Source organism: Cupressus sempervirens, chromosome 8 (assembly GCF_028749045.1).
Source record: "Cupressus sempervirens isolate cs-2001-9-10 chromosome 8, ASM2874904v1, whole genome shotgun sequence".
Lineage (NCBI taxonomy): Eukaryota > Viridiplantae > Streptophyta > Pinopsida > Cupressales > Cupressaceae > Cupressus > Cupressus sempervirens.
The window spans coordinates 141,646,886-141,668,805 of record NC_143125.1 but is presented as its reverse complement, the minus strand read 5'-3'; the positions used below and the strand labels follow the sequence as shown (position 1 = coordinate 141,668,805).

The 21,920-nt window shown below is 34.3% G+C and overlaps 1 pseudogene; it reads right to left on the bottom strand.

Annotated features, from left to right (window-relative positions):
- Positions 1 to 2,485: 2,485 nt before the first annotated feature.
- LOC149541948 (transmembrane 9 superfamily member 2-like) overlaps positions 2,486 to 21,920 on the bottom strand; it is a 55,228-nt pseudogene continuing 35,793 nt past the window's right edge.

Genomic DNA, 21,920 nt, shown 5'->3' with positions numbered 1-21,920 from the left:
CAAACCATAAGTCCACAAAATCCAAGCTCAAGGCCCCTACATACAAGATTTGTGACTACCCTAGGATGCTCCTACATTAGACACCCCAAGTGTAAAGAAAAGATGTTCTTAACAAATGGAAGAAAATCTTTTAGGGTTCAACACACAAACCCTAATTTGATTCTTCACATATGTTCCCTCCATGTTATCCACTTGTACAGTCTTTCCTTTGTTCCACATCTATGAATCCTTTCCTTCAATAGACAGTTGTTTACTCTGCCTCTTCACATTTTTCCTCGATGTACTATAGGTCTACTTTACATGTTGATCTCTAGCTCTCTGCAACTTAACTCGGCTACCAAAACCCAGGTTCTTCCTAACAAGTTTTGTATTTCGCAAATGAATTAGGGAATTTGTCTTGCCACCCCTTTCAATAGTAAACACATTCTTGAAATAATCATGCCCTGTCCTATAATAATACTGCCAAGGTCTACCAAGAAATATGTGACAACAACTCATGTTCATAATAACACACAACACTTGATCCACATGCTTCCCAATCTAAAAATTAACAAGATACTGCTTGTTAACTTCCAAAATATGTTCATCTTGTAAAAAAATGATCCTGTAAATACAAGGATGTCTCACTCTCTTCAAACCAAGTTTCTGAACCATCTCCTTAGCAACAAGGTTTCTAGTAGTACCACCATCCACAATCACATTCCAACATTTACCTCTAGACTTACAACTAGTCCTAAATAAATTCTTCCATTGACAAGGTTCTACCATCTTCTTAATAATCAATGCTCACTGAATCAAGAAGTTCTCCTCCACCTCATACGCATTCACTAAATCTACATTCTCAGTCACCACATCAACTCTTTTACACCAACCTTATTATCATCATTGAGACATTCAAAAGCTTTATGCCCTTCTACCTGTTCTCTTCCTCTACTTAACAGGGTTTAGTTCATCTCTAGAAATCTATTTATCCTTTACCAAGTGCTCCTTCTTTTCCTTCCCTCAAGAATTACATTGATGTCTTATCTTCAATTTATCTTCTGCCCTTAGAGCATATTGATAAGCATCCTCAACTAAATAAATATACCAATCTCATCCTAAATATTGAATCTCAAACCATTAATATATCTAGCCACCTTTTCCTTAGAAATTTCCTTATGTCTAGATCAAACTGTTAACTTATAGAACTCCTCAGTATAATCCTTCATAGTCATGTTCTTTTGCTTCAAATTCTACAATCTCTTAAACAATTCAAGTTCATAATCAATAGGAATGAACTTTTCCTTCAATTTTGTCACCATCAATCTCCACCTTGTGATATTTATTTCACCTTCCTCTTCTCTATCTCTGTGCAATTCTTTCCACCATAAAGCAATGTCTCATTTTATCTTATTTTGTTCCAACCTTACTCTAAATCAATCCTTAATATCCTCTAACTCAAAGTAGTCTTACAATCAATTAGTTCTTCAAAATTCAAAGTACATAAGAAATTAGAAACATACATCTTATGCTTCAACTTCAAGTGAGCTCCAGATCTATCCAATTGACTAGCTCTATCTTACACAAGTCTGTTCATGTGATCAACTCTGTCTTCACCACTAGATCAAGCAACTTCAATGTCTTCAAAAACTTCTTCATAACCATCTTTAGTACTCATATTCCTAGGTACACCATCTATAACTCTCATGATCTTGGCAATTATGCCATTCTTCATCAACTTTGTCTAAAATATGAAATTTTCTTTAACCTTCTTTGTAATCCTTGACTCTATAACATCATAGAGATATGTAATTGCCTTAAGGTCCAATCTTCTTGGAAGCATCTTCCAAGATCTTCAAAAACCCAAAGAAATAAATCCACAAGCTCAACTAGCACCACAAGATCAACCATTCTGATACCACTTGATGTAGTATAAGGCAAGAGAATCCCCAAAGGAGATGTCCTAGCCCCCAAAAAATAACCACATAGAAGAAGAATAACAATAACATAGAGATTTAGATTCTAACAACAACAATTCTCATAATAGAATCATAAGATTTACATTTGACATTCCTAGTTGTAAGGCCTTCCAGGTTATGGCCAAATACATCACCAATTATAATAATAGTTCTACAAGACCTCGCAAGATCCAACCTCTAGCTATCCCAAATCCGTAATCTGGTAGAAAATCCCAAGAAGAATCTAAACTTGTGCTCACAAGCCACAAAGTAATCTTCTTGTTTTCCAATCCCACACTTAGCTACTAGCTCTACCAAACTTTTCTCAAAGACTTACAAGACCCTCTACTCACACTAAACCAAGCCATAAATTGGCCTAACAAGTTACATTAAATTAACACTCACATTAAATAAACCTACAAACCACAATTTGGCTTGCAAAAAACATTAAATACATGCAATAACTAAATACTTAGGACAAGCCCCAAGTTTACAATGCATAAGTAACTCATAAGACTAAATAAGAGTATGCACTCTTAGGCATAGGTCTATGTGTCATCCAATGATCCAAATCTAAGAGCATGCCCACCAACTCCCATAGATTGAAGTTGACAAATACAATCTCCAAGGTCTATCTATAAAACAAGAACATGTTACCAACATCCACTAAAGCAGCTCTAACTCAAAGACAATTACTCCAGACTTTATGCACACTTAGGACAAGGTTCCCCAATGTACCTTGAATACCTCCCCAACTACACAAAGCATAAGTCCACAAAATTCAAGCTCAAAGCTCTTGCATATAGGATTGTTGACTACCCTCGGATGCTCCTGCATTAGAAATAGAGGTCCAACCATTTCTCTACCCTTATCAAAACCTTTGACAACCTCAAACAATTAATTATATAAAGAATGAATCATTTCCAACTAAATATACACTTTCTCATTTAGATGAATCAAGATTGAGTTGACAATTCCCTTTTCTTCAGTGGAGATTTTCTTTTTGGATCCAATATCTTGCTCACCAAATATGGCCTTCTAAAATCTTGCAATAGTGACCATATAGTTAGTGTAGCATGATCATAACTCCAGATAGATCCCTTTAATGCTAGTCTATTTTATTCCTATAAGATATATAGCTATTTTCTTTTCCTAACAAAATAAAAATCTATTGCATTATTAATATTCCATTATGGAAGGATCAAGACCCACACTTGATTAACATTTTTGTTCCCCCCACTAATGGTGATGTTACTGAATTCTTCCATCATCTTTTTTTAATATTTTCTTCATGTTCTTCTTTACTTTTATCAAGTTTCATATCCATCCTTTCTTCACACCTTCTTTAATACTCGTCAATTTTTAACCTTCCAAACTAACTATAGGAATATCTTGTTGTTTAAAAAAGTTTCATCATAAAGGAATTCATCACCTATCTCTTTCCTTTCATCTTTAAATACTCTTCTTTGAATTTTGAAAGAGTTCAAATCCTAGTCTTGTGACCTTGGTGTTGGAGGGATTTATCACCTGTAATTCCTTATAAGTGATAACAATAAGATCATCCTCTTTGTTTTCTTGGTGTTCATCAAAATTTCAATCGATTTTCTCCTTTTTTTATTCCTTTCCCTTCTTCTTTAGAGGTAAAGGGGAAATATAGGAGGTAAGTTGGATCTACTTGGTTCTTCTAAATTTTTTATTTAAATTCCCTTAGGGGTTTTTTTATACTTCTTTATTTTCTTCTCATTTATCTTTCTTTCTTTGTCACTACCATTTTCCTTTTTACTTCCTGATTCATCTATTAACCTTTTCTATATTGTCGTATATGTTGAAAGTGAAAGGGAAGGACTATTCTAACCTATTTCATCTTTTCTCTATGGTGGTAAGCCTAATTCCCTTGAATGACTTACTTACATTTAAAGTAATGGAGTTTTTATCTATAGAATCCTTTTTGTCACCTTTTTATGGATTGATTTTGATTGATCTCTTTTCTCCTTCGAAGAGAGCATAACCTCTTAGAAATGATTCACCAAAGTTTTAATTTTCACAAAGAATGGATTCAAAATCTTTAGAGGATCATAACTTGGATCCATTTTTTGATGCTAAAAAAACTCACACAATCTAATCCAGAAACATTGCTCACAAATATTAAAGAGCTTCTTGTATGTAAAACATTTTTCCATTATATCATCAAATTCATTTATGGTCATATTCTCAATGAAATTGAGCTCATGGGGTAGCATAGATCCCTCTGTTAATTGACAACTTACTTTTCCCGGCTTAGACTATGTTTAGTAGTCTACCCAATCTTCCTTTATTACCAGATCCAGGTGCATGAATTGGCATGGTACTATTCCTTGATTAGAAAACATATCCATATTTACACTACTACCAAACATAAATCATGCTTATTCGTTCCCATTTGGGTAACATGTGCACTAGTGTTCCTTGAACTCTCAGGATTTCATTCTTCAACTTATAAGAAGATTTGTGTCTCATGTTCTCTAATTAAATATGTCACCCTCCATAGAGATGCATATCAACATGGTTGTGGTATCCTTAGGGATGTGGCTTAGATCCAATCCAACATTGAAAATGTGGTAGGACTTTCATCTAAAATATGGCCAAAGAGAACATAAGAATGAACCATTTTCTGTGTAATTTTTGCTTGTATAGCATTTTCTAGTGTACTGATATTTCAAAGACTTACTTAATTGCCTTGTTATTGTTGATGATATTCAAGGCCTTACTTAATGTCCTAATTATAGTAGGTTATATTTGAAGCATTTAATCTTGCTGTTAGCCTCTCCTCCAAAAGTTTGACCAAGTTGTTCTAGCTTTCTGAATATATGTTTGTAGACAAGCCCAATTTTTAGGAATTATAAGTAGATATTTTGTTAAATTATAAGGTTGGTGTCCACTATAATATGTATGGATGACTTTCTAGGAATGACCACTCTAATAAATACAAATTAATTTGCAATGAAGATATTAAATTTTGGTGGGAAAACATGAAGAAAGGGGTTAGAAACAACCACATCAACGCAACTTTGATAATTTTTTGCATTATTCTTGAAAGGGTACTAGCTTAGTGGAAGAGCACCTGCTTTACAAGTAGGAGGATGGTGGTTTGATTCCATTGTGCCCTAATTTATTAAATTAATGGTTAAATAAAGTAGTGAATCAATGACTAAATCAACAACCAAATAAATAGTCAAATAAACTACCAAATACACGACTATTTGACCAAATAAACTACCAATTAATGATAATAAATAATCAAATCAAAGGCCAAATCAATGATTAAAATAGTTTAGTCATAAATTTGGTCATGATATAAATGTCTGACAATAAACTACTAATGGTCATGTGATCAAAATTAGTCATATATCTACAATTTTTAATAGTTTATTTAGTTATATATTATTGCTTGTGTACTAGTGTCTTGTTTATGGACATGTTATAGAAATCCTTGGGATCACTATGCCTTTATATGCAACCCACAAGCAATAAGTTGTAAAGACCTTTTCAAAATGAATACAACCTTCTTTTACTATAAAAAGTATGGGACAATTGTAAAATGAGGAAATATATAGTTCATTTATCCATTCCTCTTAATTATTTCTCTTAGATGTAGCCAATATACAAAATTACTTCTGCAAATCCCAATCTAAGTGGTAAATTATAGGGTAGTACACACAGTTCCCATAGAAAATCATAAACTCTTAATACTATTTTGATAAGAAAAGGGATAACATTTTTCCAATTATGCTATACCTTTAGAACTCATCTTCTTTCCCTAGGTTTCAAGAAATCATAAAATTGTAGTAGGATTCTAGGTGAATTAATGGTTAACCTATCCCTTTTCCTTGCTAAAATAATTATTAAATCTTACAAAGATGGTATTTTCCCTATCCCATGACATAATTATGATCCAAACTTACACTTGCATTTGATTAGCATCAACTATTATTGTTATATTAATGGGTTGATTTTTTTCAAAGTTACACAATTTTTTTGAAATATATGAGTGGGAAGTCTAAAAGGGTTCTAAATATTCTTGGAAAGAGACAAGTTTTGTTGATAAAGATGCAAATCAAGGTTGTTGGATTCAAGGAGCTCAAAATTTTGTATCTAGAGGATTTTGAATTTAGTGAGGCTTAGAAAGATTATACAAAACCTATTACTCTAGATAGAACCAAGTGGTTAGATTTCATCATCTAGAATGGTATGTTATTTTAGATGAAGTCAATTGTGCATTCCAAGGAGATCTATGAGGGATGATCTCATTAAGAAGAAGAATAGTGGAGGTTTAGATGGACATTTTGATCAAGATAAAGGCATTGCTCTAATTAGTAATAATTATTACTGATCATAGTTGCAATAAGATGTGAAGAAGTTTGTACAAACTCTTAGATTATGTCAAATGGAAAAAGGAGAAAAGAAGAATGCAAGAAGAATGCAGGATTATACCAACCATTACACGTACTAGAGAATCCATGGGAGGATATTATTGTGCATTTTTTTCTTGATTTGTCAAGGACTTGAAGAGGAGATGATTCAATTTTTTGTGGTGGTTGATAGGTTTTCAAGGATGACACATTTTATTCCTACAAGGCTAATGATTTGTTGATGTGGTAATATCATTTTTCAAAGAAATGTTAAGGTTGCATGGTATACCAATGAGAATAATTTCACATAAAGATACCAAGTTTTTTGAGTTTTTGGAAAACATTATGGAGAAGTTAAAGAAAGATTTGAAATTTAGCTCATTACATCATCCACAAACTGGTGAGAACAAAAAAAGTGGGGAAAAGGATTTTGGAAATTTTTTGTGATGCTTGGTTTGAGATTAACCTAAGGGATAATATTTGATTTTACCTAAAACATAATTTTCATACAATAATTATGTCAATGGGAGCACTAATAAATTGCCATTCTAGATAATATAGGGAAGTAGTCCTTAAAATGCTTCTAATTAAGAAATTTGGATAAAGGGGATAAAATTAGTGTTGAAGATTTTGTAGAACACTTCAAAAATATTCATAAGGAGGTGAGGAAGCACACTACTACAATGAATACACAATACAAGGCTAAGGCAGGTAAGAAAAGGAGACAAGAGGATTTTTGGGTTGGAAGTGAAATCATGGTTCATTCAAGAAGAGATTTCTAATGGAAACATATAATAAGTTGAAGATGAAGAAGTTTGGACCATGCAGGATATTGAAGAGGCATGATTCAAGAAATGCTTATGAAGTAGATGTTAGAGAAATTAGATATTTTCTAATTAACTCTAATTTTCTTAAGCTAAACTTTAGGCATCTAATAGTTAATTATTATGATGGAACCTAGGTTAGACCTTTTTAGGGTTTTAGTCTCCTTTATAAGGACAATCTCTCTTTGTAATTAACAAATTTATTTTTTATACTAGAAATTTATCTTTTTGCTCATTAAAAATGTCTCATTTATGGATTTGGCAATTCTAGCCTCCATAGCTTTTGCTTCTCTCTTTCTATGATAGGTGTTTGTGTGTAGGTAATTCTTCGAAGCTATGGGATTGATCTTCATCAACTTCAACTTGGTATCAGAGCTCCAGATCTTCATGTCCCTATTCAGTTCTTGAGAGTTTTGCTATCAATTTTTAGATATGAGCTTTTAGAGGATTTTTCTATTGGATCTGGGGGGACCTATTTTTCAGACCACTATGATCCCAAACAGACATTATTTTTGAGCTCAAAGCACTTGAAAACGCCCATTTTCATATAAAATACATCCAATTTTGGAACACTGTTGAAATCTGAGTCAAAAAAATTGCACCTAAGTTGTTTTGACCTGGGCATGCAAAATGAGGCGACAATATTTTTTTGTAAAATACATTTCAAATCATTTTTATTTTTATTTATTGAAAAAATGTTGTGGACATTTTTTTTAGACATGTTTGAGATTTTTTTCTCAAAGAGGAGGCGTTGATTTGTTTTCTTAAAAAAGGGTGAATGGGGAGGCATTATTTATTTTTTGGTATAGTCCTCTATGTCAGGCTTGTACTTGATACCCTGTGGCTCTTCTCCCAATTCGGTGTACTCTTGGGGATCAATGTAGCTCACTTGTTTTTTTTTACCCTCAATTAGCACTTTTTGGTAAATGAGCAACATTTTAAAAAAACTATTGATTAGCTTGGGACCACATGTGATCCCACATGCACAATTTTTGGAGGCACATTTTTACGTGTGTGTGGGTGGTTAAGCCAACTTTCTTGGTAGTTTGATAAGGAAATTCCACCTTTGAACAAGGTAGTTAATTACTTTTTTCAAGTTTTCATGGCCTTTGGTGCTCACTTTTTTCAAGCCCTTCACACAAGATTGAAGCCCACGTTTTTTGAGTGGGCCCTCTGCACCAACATCCACATGATTACTCAGACTTCTTGTGGTTTTTATAGCACCATTTTTTTTTGGACTTTTAAAGGTTTGGAGCTTCCTTTTCTTGTGTATGGAGAGTCTTTTCTAGCCAATTTGATAAGGAATCCATTTTTTTGTGGGCATGTGGGCAATTTGGATACGTTGATAGTACATCTCTATCACTAGTTTCCATGCCCTCTCCTGCAAGCTTGGGTAAATTCCAAGCACTGATTGTACATGTGATTGGTGTTCCCATATTGTCCAGAAGAACCTTTGGTGGCATCTTGTACCTACATAAGCGCACAACATTTTGATGGAGACTCTTTGCATTGGTCAAGAATTCTACTGCCTCAATTTTCTCCCATCCACAATTTGTTTGGGACTAAATTTCTTTGTCGGAGACTAGTGCACAAATTATAGAGATCCCACCATCCATGGGCATTTTTTTTTGAGAAATGCTTGTGGTTTTTTAAGCGCACCTGTAGTGCCGCTCCCATTTGATTTTTGTAAGTCATCTGTCATGCCCAAATTTTACATGAAAAAACACAACTAATTATATTTTTTTTTTTAAAAAAAAAATTTTAAGCTCATTAATAAATTAGTTTTCCTTTCACTATTCAATTTACAATTGAAGTTTATGGTTAAAAAAGCTTGAAGAGATACATTAACACGCGGTCATGCCAATTCAACTTTTTAGTCCAAACTCAACACCATTGAAGGAATTGTCCAAATTGAAAATGATGCCTTATTGATTAGGTCAAAATGAGTAACATTATTCATCATGCCTTACTTATCAAAGTAATACTTTTACTAGCATGATCATTAACACAACTTGGTTAGATCCTATTTCGATAATAACATTACCACCAGGACTTGCACAAATTGGATGAGATCAATGTATCCCTTACTAGGACACAATGAGGCTAAATTGAATTAGTATCCACATTTGATAATAGTGGTTTTATCAATAGTTTATTTGACTATGGAAGTACTTTCTAATATGTTTTGAGTTACTTGTAACATTCCATTCTTATCAAAACCATATAGATGAGCTAATAGATAACCTACTGACATGAAATCTTGTATTCAAAACTGATAGCCTAAAGATAATCTAAAAACTTAGTGGCCCTTCCCAATGTGTGCTCAAATAACAAGAGGAGAATAATTGAGTCCATATGGATTGGTATCACTATAAGATTCCTTGCATTCTAAGATCATTAAGATCTGAATATGGAACACTTTTTACAAAGTTTTGTAACAGATGACATTGTAAAAAAATTACAATTATGAATCCTCAAATCATCAAACCTATATATATATATACACCATATTATACATTACCTAAATATACTAAGTTCATTGATAGGTGATTATATAATACATCATATATAAAATAAATTTCAACATACTTTAAGTATTTTAACTATAATATTAAAATAATTAATTAATTAATTATAATAAATTCCCTAAACCACTAACCAAATACATTACCACAACTAATTCTTACCAACTTCCTTAATCTATCTGCTACTAACCCTCTTCTAACTTATTTTTCGTAACATTCTACCTTCCATCCTTACCATCCCCCCCTAGCCAAACAGCTACAAAAAAATCTCCTAAGTAATTTAGACAAATCTAATAACTAGCAAATAAACCAATAACTAAAAATCCTACTAACTTGACATCATTACTTTAAAATACTAACTAATTAAAGTAGAATGAATCTACTAACCATTAACTTTTTCTACTTACTAGAGCTATACCACTAACTATTTTAACAATATTGCTTACTATCCATACTCCTAACATAGTTTACTTAACCCTAGGAGCCACATCCTAAGGGCATGTGAATGATGTGATGGAAAAGGTCGATCCATGTCTTGGGTGTCCCCCTTGTCCTGCCTAGGGAGGAGAGAAAAAATATTTCGTGGGAATCATGTGATCCCCCACTCTTTAAACTTATTCACATGCCTATTTTTTTGGCTTGGGCAATGGCTTGTCCAACATTGGACTTTGACCCTCCTCCTCCATTACATGAGGATGAAAGCAAAGGTTACGCTTGAAGGATGAGGCACTTGGGATAAAAAATTAGGTGTGGGGTGGGACCATCACCCAAATGGGGTCCCATCCCATCTTTAATACCTTATGTTGATTGCCTTATTTTTTTGAACATTTCTCAAGTTGTTAAAGTGGTCGACCTCCCTTGCTAGGGAAATGTGTATTTTTTATTATTTAAAAAAATATATTACTTGACTTATCTTTCCTTCACATGGCTTCTCAAGTGATTACATAGGAGTTTGTATATATGTGTATTATAAGTTTATTTTATTTACTATGCATATGTTTGATTTAAGTTTATAGGTTAGGGATTTCAGGGAATATTCCCTATGAAGATTTTATTTCTCTGTAATGGGTAGGAATGCTTTTCTTTCTTTTCTCATACAAATTCCAGAAAGTAAATGTGCACCTACAACAAGGTTCCTCTCTATGAGTTTGATGCATTTTTCTTCCTTCTTATTCATTGTTGGCATCAAGTTAGTATTGCCATTAGTGACAACACTTATCCATATCAGTATAGCTATTGAGCTCCGCACTTAATTTCCTACACTCACTGAGCATTCTAGTAGTATTCAACAGTTTACACCGAGCAGAATAGTGGCTACCAAGCAATGTGAATAACAACAGTGTCTACTGAGCCTCTCAGTGTCTACTGTGCTTCATAGTGTCTACCAAGCAACAATTTTGTGTCATGGAGATTTAGTGTAAACCAAGTGTTGGAAGAAGTAGTGTTTACTAAGTGAAGCAAGGTAAACTCAGTGTGCAGTATCTATCAAGTGATACTACATCTACCGAGTCACCAGTGGTCACCGAGTTCAAAACTACATCGAGTGATTGGTATGGACCAAGCCTTCACTTTTACCGAGTGCATGACAATGCCGAGTAATGCAGTGAATGCCAAGTATCAGAATGTCACTGAGTCAATTTAGTGAACCTAAGTTATTTACTATTGGGCTGACTTTGTAATGTGTTGTTCACTTGTATTTTGGTCAACCTTGCAGTTTTGTAAATTTGAAAGGTATATATGTAAGGTGTATTATAATATATCATATGTATGAAGCAATAGAGAAGTAATGTGAAGTGATTTTTGAGAAGTACATGCGAAGGATTATCAGCAGCAATTCAAGGAATACAACAAGATCAATATAGAGGCAGAAAAGTTATATCCATCACATAAAATGATCAGTGCATAAAGGATCTTATCATCAATCAGTTGTAAGTAGATCCACTATTTCATCTTAATAGGTGAATCAGTTTCTAAATCCTTTAACAAGGTAGACTTAACAGTTTGTGTATAAATCTCTTAACTGAGTGCATACTTCATTGTATGTTTGTAAATCCTCTAACAAGGTGGACCTAGCAGTCCTTTGTGCTCCTAACAAGGTAGATCACCAGAAGTGGTCAATGTAAGCCTTAAAAAGCCAACTTTATGCTGCAGTATTGAATTTTTGTGGGTACCATCCACACCCTAGTTTTTGTGGGTACCATCCCCACCCTAGTTTTACTTTCTATTTGGAAGGTTTATGGGTCACCAAATCATTGTGTTCTTTTGTGTGATGAATGTTTTATCTTTTAGTATTAATGTATGTAGTAGCATAGATGGATTTATGGTGAATTTAAAAGCAAGAATTTTAAAGTTACTAATTCACCCCTCCCCTCTCAGTAACTTGTCATATCTTGAATATTTCCAACAATTCATAACTATGGATTTGGTATTAGCCAAATTTGTATTCTCTTTAGCTTAGAACTACGTGTGTTGATATTATTCTTTTATCTAATCTAAGGATTTATTGGTGCTTGAAAACTCAAATTTTAACATACTAATCTCATTACACAAGATCAATTTTATATATATATATATATATATGTATGTATGTATGTATGTATGTATGTATGTATTTTTTTTTTTTTTTTTTAATTTATTTATTTTTTTTTTTAAATTTATTTTTTTTCCAAGGATGAATAGTCTCATATAAGAAATTTTTTGTTACTTGAAAGCATATTGAAGGATTCATATGAACCATTGTAAAAATGAGGAAGAATTATTTTTGTTGCATCCACATAATGAAATCACTTAAGTTTAAATTGAATAACTATTACAATGTTCTTCACATAAGAAACCTACAAAGTTTGACTATTGCTTGATACATGAATCTACATGAGTAGTAACTCAATTTTATAACTTTGATATAGACTTCAAGGCAATGAATATTCCTGTTAATTTCCAATGAGCATTAAATACTATTGAATAGCTACTTAACATGATTCCATACCACATTTTAACTATACCTACAATAATGTTTTCAACTTACAATCTCATTACATCCAACTACATATCAATGAAATAATGGCACAATTACATATGATCCTTTCACAATTCCTTCATTCTACCATGCAATTATGTATCACAACATCAAGAAGATGGAGATTTCTCCATTACAAATGCAATGCACAAAGGACAAGTTCCTTTTTTTCCTTGATATTGCAAACCATGAGACACCCAAGCCTTCTTCTTTGAATTCATGGACCACAACCCTACAAGTACATTAAAAAAAACAACAAGAACCATGGAGGCTCACCTCCCATCCAAGGCTTCTAAGAAGCCACCCACTGAGTAGGGGAAACAAGGCCCAAATAGGATACACACAAATTTTTGCAAATGCATACATCCACACTACACAAAAACATAAAAATCCCTTCCAAGGTTTACACATTAATTCACCAATGGCATCATGAAACAATGGGTGAAGATGGGCTCTCCAAAGAGGAGAATGTCATATCCATATACACATATACACTTTCAATTGTATAATGCCTCTTCAAGGCTATCAAATACATCCTCCTCATTACATCAATACACTTATACCTCCCATAATAAAAATGCCTCCTCAAGGCTATCAAACAAAGCATATGGCTTCAATGGAGCCCATACTCCATTAACAACAAAACCCTCTCCAAGAGAAATCTCTCAACTTCAATGTTGAGCCCAACTAACCCCGTCATGCAAGGCTTATCTTCCCTCCCAAGGGTGAGTGAAACCTTCACACCCATGAACAAATTCAACATTCAAAACAAAACAAATAGATCAAGGAAGAAAACCAAGAAAATGCATGAAACTCATTGCACAATAACAACACAACACAAAGATTACCATAACAAGTCCATGATTCCAAAACAACATTCCATACTTGCAAATCCATTATGCAATGCTAAAAAAAAATGGCCATGGTTTGAGCACCTACCTTGGTCCAAGATAATGGCAATGACAGTTGATGAAGAGCTCCCTTAGCCTCCCTCCAAAACCCTAACTATCTCTAAAATTAGAGAGTGGGTGAACAACCCACTAGTTTGTCCAAGACTCTCTAAAAAGGCCTTCCCACTAACTATTTCAGCAAAAACACCAAGCCACTTACTCTTACAAACTTGTCTCCCCCTAAGTTTTCTATTTTTGACTTAGAGGAACATGGAGAAAAGCCCATGTGACAACTCCATTTTCGAATTGGTGGAAGAATGCATTGGTAAAAGGGCCCCCTAGGCTATCTAGGCATTGATATGGTCAAAATTGGGCCTCTAACATGTTATACTATCATATGGGTAGCTTATTTTCACACAAGGGGCACTTTGGGACCACCTAATGACCCTTCAAACCCTTGGTCAAGTCTAAATTCGAATTTCCTTGTGATAGTGACCCATCCCACCCCTTGTCAAGTGGGTTTATTTAATTAGTAACTAGGTATTTAGTTTTAGGGTAATATGCTACCATGACCAAACCCTAGATGACATGACATTAACACACAAAATTCACAAGTGTCAAGTGACACATAAAATCACATCCCACATCATCATGACATGTCCCTAATGCATATTTGAGATTAAAATTTCACACACATACAAGCTTACATTTACAAAATAAAACACATCACAACGAGGCTTTTGAATCTTCCAAAGATTCACCTTGACTAAATCATGTTCACATAGGTTTGGACCTTGTTTCCCCCAAAGATTTCCATGGTTCCACTTCCTGCATGCTAAACTCGAGCATCAGTAGTCCAAGGAGGTAATATAAAATACATATCATAAATGCATATGAATTTAAATTTCACAAAATCCATATTAAACAATTCACTGGAATTCCTTTACTTAATTCTATTCAAAACATTAAAATATCAAAATCTACACATCACATATAATCATAAGTCATCATAATCAATTTAAAATTTCACATCACATAATAATCCATTTCCTATCCTAATGATGAAATGTTGAATTTATATTGCTAAATTAGCCAACCTGAAAATTAGTTTCGATTGCATACCTTAGGTCAAACTAACTAAATGTAACCCCACAACTAGTATTCTTTGATTCAATTAAATATAGTTTAATTACTAACACTATCTCGTTATCGTAATCAGATATGTCTCTAAAATCACTAATGTCAGGAAAGCAGGATCTTTCCATAAGTATGTCTACATAGGTTCAAAATCAGTCCTTAGGTAAACTCGTTATATCTGTTAATCAATGTATTATATCTCCATCTTAATCATTATTCAATGTAGCCCATCCACCCAATATTACTTGCATGACAATTGACTTATTATATTTACATCATGTCAAGCTCTACCATGTAGGCCTTTATCTAAATTGATAACAACTTTTGTCTATAATTATTATTAGTACTTACATGGGCAAGCAATAATTCATCTTTTCATAATGGCCAACTAAAACAACTATCCTAATAAATCATAACATAGTATGAACCCATCGACATAGTTTCTAAGTTATAACATATTGAGTCTTTATTCCATAGGGTCTTAACTTACCAACCTAATAAAATTTCAAATATGATACTTATTACAATAATGACTACAATGTATATCAGTCTTAATAAGATATTAGGTCTAATATTAATAAGAAAGACTCCAACCATGACATACCTAAATCCTAAAACCTACTTATCATCATTCTATCATAAGATGTATGGTAATAGTCTATAATTCACATACCATGCATGAGAGACAAAAACATGGCATCTCACCTCCTTACACTTCCTAGTTCTAACCATATTCATGTTATTTAGGGTTTATAAAATGGTATTAGGGAAGGGCCTTACATCATCCTAATGGATGCAACCTTGATCTCTCCTTGAGAAGGGATCGTCATTAGGACCAGGAGTGATCTACACCCTTGAGGTCATTGGATTTATGGTTCACTGAGGTTTGTCCCAGTGGTTACCAGGATCGATGTGGTATCATGATGTTGTGCTATGATTACCCAGAGATGTGTGCAAAGATTGCACTATGTACTATTACCCTGCTACACTGGACTAAGACCCTATAGTAGTGGTTAGTCATGTTTATGGCTGCATTCACTTATGTACTTTAAGTACCTTTTTATGTTGTGTAATCAACCATTAGTAAATGCTTAAATAATTAGAAATGGATTGTCCATGTTCAATTCATTGGTTATGTTTTACGAATATTTACCTTGTGGAATTTTGAACTGAGAGATACTTGTTACTCATGTTATGTTTTACATTTGACATGACTTGAGGGTCAGATGTTATACTTTGATTTCATTATCATAGATGTTAGATGGCTATGTTGTTCAATTGATCATATTGCATGATGATGTCATTTTGAGATGACAGTGTGGTTTATGATGATATTGGGTTATTCAATATTTGGACATATCTTTGATTATGTTATGTGGTGGATTTAATGTTATGGGTGTTTACTTCATTCCTGTGTTGTTATGCTTTATGCAAACGTGAGTGATGTAAATAGATTATTTTGGTATAATTGAATAAATGGTTAAATTAGGTGATTTAATACATTTATTACTTCGATTGTGTTATTATATGCAAATTGCACTTGATTGTGTTGTTTAGTGTGCAGGATTTATATCCCTAGTAGTGCCATATGGGGTTAGTGATTCAGTTATTCATATTTTACCAATGGTGTCCTCGTATGGTCGACGTATCCTTATTTTAATTGATTAAATTAAACCTTCCAATGATTTGATTAAATTTGGACTTGTTTGCATTATGTGATTAGACTCGTAAGTATGTCTATGCATTTAGAGGTTCGCATTGTCACGAAGGTTCTAAAGGAAATTCTATGATTTTGGGGTTTTCGAGCTTTATTTATTTTATTTTAATTTTTGGTGGCTTTTCCATAGATGAATTCCTATTACTAGGAATAGGTTGTTTCTGTTTGGGTTGATTCGAGGTTTAACTAGTTTGGCTGGTTATTTTCTATAATCGATTATTCACTCGAAAAGTGAATAAGTATTGAAAAAGGAATTTAATTCCTCACTTCTCATTTTTTAATTAGAAAATTTGAGAGTAAAACCCAAAATCCTCTTCTTGAGGATTCATGGTTTTGTTTATTGTGGGAATTACAGGCGTGGGATTGTCGCGAGATTGGTCTCATTGGATCCAGCTCGATGAGCCCTTGGATTGCCACGATTTCTAGCTATTTTTGCAAGGTTTTTTATTTTATGGTTCAGATTCCCATTTTTCCCCTTTTGGCTAAGGTAGGGCTCTCTCATTCTATTTTTTCTACTTTGTTTTAGCTTATATTTTTCGTAGTCATTTGTTAGGAGGCTAAGAACTAGTGTTGCCCTCTGTTTCTATTTGATGGTTCTGGCCAGTTGGTTGGGTATGAAAACTTTCCGCATTTTTGGGATAGGGATTTGGGGTTTTGTGCCATTATGCTGGTCATTTTTGCATACGGTGTCTGAACCCAAATTTTATTGCATTTTTGGAGTTTTTGTGCCTAGAGACCAAATGGGTTTTAATTTCAAAGTTTTCCAATTTTGGGGGTTTTCACCTCATTTTGTGTGCCACCATGTTTTCTCAGGTTTTCTTAGCATGAGTTTGGTCAGGGACATGGATCATCCATTTGGATGTCATTCAGACCATTGTTGCACTTTTATGTTTGCATTGGAATGTGTTGCATCGATACTCTCAAATTTGTGATCGATTGAGTGATTTTATACCTGGTGTTATTATTTCTTTTGGACCCTTGTTATTGTTTCATGGACACTAGGATTCATGTAGAATCCATACTCCGAGATTGAGGCTGGTTGAGTGCGTTCATGATGTTTGGTCTTGTTGCATCATTAGGATTTGTGTAGGATCCATACTCCTTAATTGAGGCCGATTCAATGAGTTCGTGATGTATGGTTTTATTATTCATTAGGATTTGTGTAGAATCTATCCTCGTGAGCTTATTTTTGAGTGAGTGATATTTTACTTGTGTTCTCATCCAGTCCTTGTGTTATGATCTTCATGATGGTGGTGCACCACACACAAGCACGTGTGCATGCATTTTTTGGGTGACTTTTGAGGCCTGATCTTTCATGGTACTTTTGGAAGTTATGATCATTGGGATTGGGTTGGAAATATGCATGTTTACAATCACTCATCATTGGATGAGCATGGGTAGGGTAGGGTAGCACATGGAGAGACTTCTATCTTGCAACCTAGTGACTATTTCCTGGTTGGTAGAGGAAGTTTTATATAAGTGATAACTAAATATAATGTGTGATTGATAATGAAACTTAAGATAATTAAAAAGTTAGGATTGTGCACCTTTCATTGGGGACTGTGTTGCTTGATTTGTGTGCCTTCCATTGGGAATTTGATGCTACCAATACTGGCTTGGGCTTTTGGATGCCAAGCAACTCTCCATGGTGTCAACCCCTACATAGTAACCCATTGAGTGTCTGACTAGGACCTATAGTTTATGCATTGTCTATGTTTTTGGTTTCAGTCATCATATTGTCTAGCGTGAGTGTTAGCCATGGACATTTTCCTTTTGTGTGTTTGTGGTTGGATCATTATCTCCATCAACATGGTGGAAGTGGACCTACAAGTTCCACGTGGTTGGGAGGTGTAGCTACCTATAATACTACTAGGGACTGGTGTATAGAGACGGTCTCTTGTCCTAGTGCAACAATTATTGGATATTTTCACTTGGTACTTCAGGTTTCGAAGTATGCTTTCTTGTGATTTATGCTTTCATTGAAATGATTCTATATTATGTTTAGATGATGTTACTTATTGACACATTTCATTATTATGATGATTGGCATATGATAAATGATGTTATCTATTTTGTAGGATTATCTTATGCTTTACTTCTAGCATGTTAGATTTCCTTATTCTTATGTCATAGCACATTTTAGTAGTGGAATCCTCATAAGATAGCACTGATGATCTATTTCATAGTTTGGGATGTTATGTGAGGGGGATGGCTAGGGGCCATGATGGTCTTATGATGCTATTATGGTTTGGAGGAACCGCATACTTAGTTTGGTTGTTCTATTCATTGCGATGTTATTTCAGTTCATTGTGATGTTGTTTCAACTCATTGCAATGTTTTAGTACACTTAGATGTTTCCTTCTCTACTATCCCTTTACTGCTTGTTAGATGGTTAGATGCAGATTTTGTCTTATAGTGTTTGTGTTTGAGTGCCTATACCTTGATTGTGGATCCAGTACACCCCGATGTAGAGGTTTTGAACTCTGTTTTACTCTTTAGTTTTTCCTTAGAGTTTTTTTTGTATTCGTGGGAAACCATGTGTCAACATAGGGGACACTATAAAGTGTCGCATGCCCAAAAGAGATCTATCATGCATTCCTTGATTGTATCGCACGTCTCTTAGAGAAATGCCATGCGATACTCTTAAGTATCACACCCCCTTTGAAGATGTGCCATACAATACTTTTGAAATATCGCACACCCTTTTGAGAAGTGTCACCCAAACCGTGAAAGTGTCACCCCCCTTCTTGAGAAAGGTCGTACAATACTAGAAAGTATTTCCCAGGGCTGATTTAAAGTATCACCTAGATTTTGCAAAGACCTGTCCAAGCAGACAATGGGCACTTTTTGGTTTGACTCAAACTTTTTGAGAAGTGTTTTGGCTACCCTCTTACGTGTTCTTCAATCCCTTGGCATTGCATTTTGAATTCAAAAGGTTGTGCATCTTTCATAGTCAATCATTTTGGTAAGTAGTGGCGTTTGGAGATCCATTGGTGTCGAGATGTCTAGTTAGTCTTCCATTGCGATCTTTGTGATCCTCGTATGTGGTATGTCATGTGCATTTACACTTGTAAAAAATAATTATCTTGGTGTATATTTATCCTTTTTCCAAAGATCTTCGAGCGAGGCATTACAATACAACCCTCCTTCGTCCTTGGTCTACCACACGATAGGAGTGTTCGTGTCACTGAACTTGTTTTGACATAGAACCATAGGCATTTACATGATTTGCATTGGATGTTCATTAGACCACATGTGCATTTCAAAAAAACCATTTTTTATTTGTATCGATGGGATTTTCAGCCTCTCACCTTAGGTCCCGTGTTGTTAGCTCCTCCAGCGCCTAAAGCTCCATGATTGGTGCTTATTTGGAGTCTCACGGGCCCCATGCCACGTGCCTTCTAGCAGTTTCGACAAAGTTCTTGGCAGGTTTATTAGGTGTTGTTGTGATGCTCTCCAATCACTACAACCTTCAATATCATTGCATTGAGAAGGGATTTCGATTGGGAGTTTTTGCGTTGTTATGGGGAAAAAAAATTTGGGTCCCACTTTTCATTGGCTTTGGAGGAACGATCCTTGATTGCTCGAGTTTGAGTGTGTAGGGCAATGGACCCACCTAGAGAATGTACAGTGATTGGAGTAGGATTCCTATTTTTTTGGCAGTATTTCTCTCTTGGGAATGTAAGGAAACTCAGGTGCGAAAACAACTTCCTACACTAATCCCTTAAGGAAAGTAATATGCAAATTCCTATTAAATCCTTAAAATTTTAAATTTGATATTATTTAAATAATAATATTGCAGTCAACCATGAATACAAAAAACAAATAGAGAAAGAAAACGCATAAACACAAAGATATGCTAGTGGGGAAAAACCTTTCCGTAAAACAACCCTACCCCTCCAAAACCTTCACAATGTATTATCTTCAACATAGAAAGTTACAATACACTTGTAGTGCAAGTTCTTTCAGGACACAGAAGACCAATCCTGTAGCAATGTACCATACCAACAATACACTTTCTCTCTCCCCTATCTACAACCCTAAAAATGGTTATATCATGCGCGTAAGTTGGAGAGTCGAGTGTACAATACTCAATGATCAATTGCCACATGTCTTCATGTCTTCACCCATCATCAAATCTTCCAAAGATAGCTCTTACATATCATGGGAATCTGTCATAACTATTTCATCCATGATCTCCTTACACACAATTCAAAATGCTAACACATACAAGTGGAGTGGCACATCAATATGCCAACTAAACTTGTGCACTCACACTTAATTACATTATTTGCAAAAAAGTATGTTTACAAAAAAAAAAATAATAAGAATAGGAATTATCCAAGGTTGAGACACCTTATTCCTAACAGGGAATGCCACCTTTGGAACTTCTATAGTGTTCAACAATGGAGGGACCATCTTGGGCTACAAAAATGGTGGAGGTTTTCTTTGCCTAGTAGTCTTAGTTTTACCACTAACCTCTTCTTTGGACTTCATATGTCACACACAGGCCATTCTAGCCCCTCCTTGATTTTGGCCACCGGATTTTTCTTCTGACATTGATCCTTTGTCTAGTATAGTGTTTTCAGCGATCAGATATTCTTTTTCCAATAGGGGTCATTTTTTAGGCTTTTTTTTGCCTCGACAACCATTTGACCATCAAATTTGGGCTCGTCACTTGCTAACATTAGAGCCATGTCAGCATTGCATCAATATATCCTGTCACCTCTTCGAGCTTTGTTTGGACCTACCTTTGCATTTTTGCTCATATCTGGAGCATACAGACTCTATTTTTTGCAAATGAGATATCATCGAAAAGCTAGTTCCAAGCCCGTTAGAATGGTATAGTTACTTTTCAAATTTTGGTACTTTTTTGATGGAATTTTTTGATGTAAGAGTTAGGGATATAATTTTACACTCTGAAAGACATATCTTGAGCATCAAATCTTCAATGTGGGAATTCTTTATATCATTGGAAAGCTCTTTTTGATCTCTTTCCATTGATGTTGGTTGTTTTCTAGATTCAGATGTAGGCACATTCTATTTAGTCTTTTGTATTTTTGCATTCTAGTAGATATCTTGGTTGTTTCAAGTCTGAGGATCAATTCTGTTGTTGCATATGATTCATCATGACTTGTACTATCTATTGTATTAGTCTTTGTCTCTTCTGGTCTATTTAGACATCATTGTATGCATTCTTGCAAATTCACTGAGATAAAATACCATATTGCATTTGTATTTTTGTTTTAGTAGTTTTGTCTTTCTTTTCCTTCTGATGAGTAGTGTCATCTGAGGATGCTCATGTAGATTATTGTATTCTTGGGATTCATCATATCTTATTATACAAGCACTACTCATGATTAAACTGCCATGGGGGGTTGATGTTTTGTCTTTGTTTTCTATTCTCCTTTGTCCAATGAGTGTCTATTTCATGACATTAGCCTCATGATGTGTTTGAGATTGATCACCTCAATACACACATATGT